Source organism: Marmota marmota, unplaced genomic scaffold, assembly GCF_001458135.2.
Source record: "Marmota marmota marmota unplaced genomic scaffold, marMar, whole genome shotgun sequence".
Classification (NCBI taxonomy): domain Eukaryota; kingdom Metazoa; phylum Chordata; class Mammalia; order Rodentia; family Sciuridae; genus Marmota; species Marmota marmota.
Window position 1 is genome coordinate 7794007 of NW_026000305.1, and position 5438 is coordinate 7799444.

The following is a 5438-nucleotide window of genomic DNA, read 5'->3' on the forward strand; positions in this document are numbered from 1 at the left end:
CTTGGGCAAGTTACTCAACCTTTCTTTGCTTCAGTTAGTTTGATTATAAAATGAGGTGAGGCAGCATGTCATGGTGGAGAGCATGTGATAAAGCAAAGCTGCTCAACTCAGGGCAGTGGCAGCCAGGAAACAAGAGAGAAAGGTACATATGGTTTCCCACAATCCTCTTTGAGGGCATTACTCAAATAACCCACTCTCCTCCCACCGTACCCCACCTCTTCAAAGTTCTACCACCTCCTAATAACACCACAGCTTAGGGACCAAACCTTTGACACTTGGGCTTTAGGGGGTCATTACAGACCTGAATTAGAGCACTGATCATGCCTCCCCTAGTATCAAGCCTGAAGCAGGTTATTGCTGGAGGAAGTTGGAAGTTTTAAATTGAGAGTTTAAAGTTATATGATTACTAGACTAGACTGGCCATCTAAGATTGAATCTGTGGTACGCATCTGAAATTTCAATCAGGAGCAAGAAATATTCCACAAGAGAGTTTAATGAATGTGAAGAAAAATAAATTACTTTCTCCTTACATCATACTGAATGCTATTAATTAAAGTGGTTATACCACTATTTTATACTTTATTGTTCAGTAAAGGAAGATCAGAAATCCATGCACCAAGTCATTAATCAGAATTATTTGGGTACAATCATTCTGCAAATGATTTTTATGCTCTTCTTTTCACTCAGTGGTGTATTTTTTCTACACAAGCACATGTTTGCTATGTGATAGTAAAACACAATGCTATTTTTAAATTGTAAAAAATAAAAAGGTGTATAATAATTTTAGATGACTTATTGCATCTATTTTATTCCTTGGGGTCCTTTGTGTCATCAGTTTTCATTAAAGCCTACTTAGACTCCTAATTTATTTCCAGACAGTGCTCAACAAGTGTTCTTGTTTTCAGATTGAAGAGTTGTCCAGAAGTTTAAATTTTCTCACACTTATATAAGCACATGTGTTTTATAATCATAAATGATATGTAACTCTTTACCTTTGTGACTGGTTCTCACAGAAAACAACTCAGTGTGTCTTATCAAAATTTTGGACAAACTCTTTAAGTCTGACCCAAAACAAACAAATGTCTCTGCAACTAAATAAGTGTGTGAAACAACTAAGCCATGCTTTGTACTTATTAGGAAAAGACATTCTTATTTGTTCAGACACATTATATTTACTTTCTGAAATATTTAGTTGTTCTAATACTATATCCTTTTAATTGCATATCTAGTAAGTGCTCCATTGTACCTCTTCTCCTTTAGAATATTTAATTATATATTATATAATATTATTATTTATAGAATTTTAGATATTCAAGCAATAAGAGAAAACTTTCTATTACTTTCCTGGCAGATGCAGCTCTCAAGTATGTAATTCGAAGCTCAAAAAGCCTACGTACAGCCAAATTTATTGTTAAACATTCATGTGTTAGAAAAAGTTTCTATTATGAATTAAATCTGGCTCCTGTCACTTTTACCCTGTTGGTTCTAGTTCCTTTTTAGAAGCTAAAATCATTGTATTAACTTAACCCTGCTTGTTCACCTTGTCTATTTCTCTTACTTATCAAAGTGAAATTTTAGACCAAGAGCTACCAATGACCACACAAATTAAATGTGTCAATCTGTACAATAAGAATAATCAAAATGATAGAGCAAAGAGAAACAAAGTAGTATCTAATGATTCCTAAAAATATTATGAATCTATTAGAAGAAAAGTGCCTCACTAAAATGGAATATAATGTGTGAGTAATCAATCTTTAGGTTGAATCCAACAATGAAGAATATTCACAACAAAGGAAGCTTCCAGTGGGATCAGTCTACAAAATTAAGTTAAATAAGGGGGTTTGGCAAACTTTGTATTCCTTTTCTCAATACTGGCTCTCAACTTATTAGTTAGAATCCGATTCCCTTTGTTCTTGAAAATAATTTTCCTGATTTTTCTCTCTGCTGCAAAATCCAACCCACTTGTGATCCATTTTGACTCTGACAGTATTTCAGAGTAAATTACTCTAATATCATATGAAAGTCAAGGTTGCTTAGAAACTGTTAACCCAACTCTAGGTGATAATAAATTTAAAATTTTGAGGTATGGATAGGATTGTTATAGATAAACTCATAAAGTATACATTTTGAATCAAAGTAAAACATATACAACCTGCCCCCAGGAATGTGGAGCTGAGAAAGGGACCAGGAGGAAAGCCATAATCCCTAAAACACTACCAATGACCTGCTCCTATATCTTTTCTGGTCACATTCAGCTTTCAGGCAGGTTATGAGCCCCACAGAGAGGGTACTGTGGTTCTCACCATTGCCTCCCCAACACTCTCAACTGCACCCCCACCCCATGCAGAACCTTGGCCTGAAATACCACCTGGCCTGAGGACAGGTGCTTCAGGACCCTCACCACTGCTGGGACTGACACAGCAGATGACCCTCCCCTCCTGGCCGCAGAGCTCATCTCGCCATTGCCTGACGAAATGTCTGTCATGTAGCTGGAGCTACCACCCCCATAGTAGGAGTGACCACAGACTGAGAACCCCACATCCACTGCTGTTTGCACCACACCTCCATGAATTGCTACTGTGTCTTCACCCCTGCGTGCCCTTCAGAGAAAGTAGATTTATCTCTGACATGATATGCTTTGTATCCAAAGTCACTAATTGCAGCAAAAAAAAAAAAAAATCTATAAGGAGACTAAACTTTGGTGCCTAGTTGCAAACAAAGCTAACATTCCAGACACCTCAAGACACATTTCAGGAGAGAGCTGCTTAATATGAAGGCTACACCATAAAATGATAATGATAACTGATTTGACACATATGCAAACCTCCATGTAGGATCACAAGAAGTATAAAAATGCAAGGTAATATTATACCAGAAAAGAACACAATAACTCTTTAGCAACATGTCCTCAAAACAACAATAGAGAAAACTTGCCTGATAAAGAATTTGTTAGAGGCTGGGGCTGTGGCTCAGTGGTAGAGCGCTTGCCTAGTATGTGCAAGGCACTGGGTTCAATCCCTAGCACCACATAAAAATAAATAAATAAAATAGAGGTATTATGTCCAACTACACTAAAAAAATTTGTTTTTAAAACAATTTGTTAAGGGGCTGGGACTGTAGCTCAGTGGTAAAGTACTTGCCTCGAATGTGTGAGGCACTGGGTTCAATCCTCAGCACCACATAAAAATAAATAAAGATACTGTATGTTCATCTACAACTAAATAAATATTTTTTAAAAAGAATTTGTTAAATGATTCCAAAGCATCTCAATGAGATCCAAGAGAATACAGATAAATAACTGAATGAAACTAGAAAAAAAGGATGCGTGATATGAATGAGAAATTCAGATCTTGAAAAAGAGCCAATCATAAATCTTGGAGGCTCCAGGGAGACTGGGGCAGGCAATCCTGAATATGCTCTTTTGAGCAATGGCTGGAGCTCTACCCACATAAGCTGTGACTGCAACAACGCCCCATCTTCTTGACCAATGGCCAACTCTTCCAAGTGGAATATATGCAGGAGGCTGTCAAAAAGGGCTTGAATATAGTTGATGTTCAAGGAAGGGACATTGTTGTTCCTGGTGGGGAAAAGAAATTAGTGACCAAACTACAAAATGAAAGAAGAGTGTAGAAGATCTGTTCTTTGGATGACAATGTTTGCATGGATTTTGCAGGCCTCACTGCCAACACAAGGATAGTCATCAACAGGGCAGGGGTGGAGAGCCAGAACCACTAGCTGACCATGGAGGACCAGTCATCATGGAGTATATTACCTGCTACATCACCAGTCTGAACCAATGTTGTATGTGAACCAGTGAGTAGAGGCCATTTGGCCCTCTTTTGGGGTTTCAATTTTGATGACACTCCTACACTTATTTTTTGATCAGCTCAATCTCTTGGGTACATACCATGCCTAGAAGGCCAGTGTCATAGACTAGGGCTTCAAATTGGTGGGTGAATTCCTGAAGAAGAACTATACCAACAAGCCATTAAGAAATATTATCTTGCCATCAAGCTGGTAATCAAGGCACTCCTGGAAGTGAGGTGGCAAAAACAGTCAGGTGGCAAAAACATTGAACTGGCTGTCCTGATGTGAGATCAGCTCCTCTAGATTCAAAATATGGAAGAAACTGAGAAATATGTTACTGAAATAATAAAAAAAGAAGAAAATGAAAAGAAGAAACAAAAGAAAGCATTATGATGAAGAAAACTTCCTCACTTAGAAAAGCTTTTAAAGTTAATCATGGATGAGTTTCTGTGTATAGGCATTTCCATCCAACTGTGCATGCTGTCAGAGTACCCATAAAACTTCTGTTCTTTTTAGCTGAAAGAAAGAAAGAAACCAACCATTCTTGGAAATGAAAAGGTCAATACATCACATAAAAATACATTTGAAAGCCTTGACAATAGACTAGATCAAATGAAAAAACAAATATCCTAACTTGAAGACAGGTTTTTTTAATTATCCCAGTCAGGGAAAAAAATAAAAAAAAAAAAACATAAAAAGAGCGTTCAAGACTTTTTAGAGACCATTAAACAAACGAATAACCTGCATTTTTTGAATATCGGAAGAAGAAGGAAAAGTTAAAGTCCTATTCAATGAAATAATAGCTAAAAACTTCCCTAATCTTGAGAAAAATATGGATATCCATGTATGGAGGGTTATAGGACCCCCAGTAGTCATAATCAGAAAAGATCTTCACCATGGCATATGCTCAAACTGTTAAAAGCACAAGACAAAAGAGGGGTTCTAAAATCTGCAAGAGAAAAAGAAAAGAGCCAACTTACACCCAATAGTAACACCATTAGACTAACAGGAGATTTCTCAGCAGAAATTTACAGGCTAGGAAGGAATGCAATAACATACTTCAAATCTGAAAGAAAAATAACTGCTAATCATGAATACCATAGCTAGCAAGCGGGGAAAAGAAATCAGTGACCAAACTACATTTCCTTCGGAATGAGGTAAAAATAAAGACATCCCAAGACAAGCAAAAACTGAGGGAATTTATCAGCTCAACCTCTTGGGCACATACAATCCTTACAAAAGATGCTTAAGGGAGTCCTATATTCAGAATTGAAAGAACTACCTAACATTTTGAAAAGGTGTAAAAGAAATCCATGCATCCACAGCCAACTGATTTTTCACAAGGGTTCTAAGAATAAGCACTTGAGAACGGATAGTCTTTTCAATAAATGGAGTTGAGAAAATTGGATATACACATGCAGAAGAACTGAAACTATGAAATTACTACCAAAAAAAGAAAACAAAGAAGAGGGAGTGGGGCTGGGGCTCAGCAGTAGCACACTTGCCTGGCATGTGTGAGGCACTAGGTTCGATTCTCAGCACCACATAAATAAAATAAAGATCTATCAACAACTAAAAAAAACCCAAACAAACAAAGAAGAAATACTTCAGGGTATCAAAATTGGCAAGGA

General features: G+C 37.0%; 1 pseudogene; it reads left to right on the forward strand.

Moving 5' to 3' along the window:
• Nucleotides 1-3453: 3453 nt before the first annotated feature.
• Nucleotides 3454-4200, forward strand: LOC107156056 (annotated as a pseudogene).
• Nucleotides 4201-5438: the final 1238 nt, after the last annotated feature.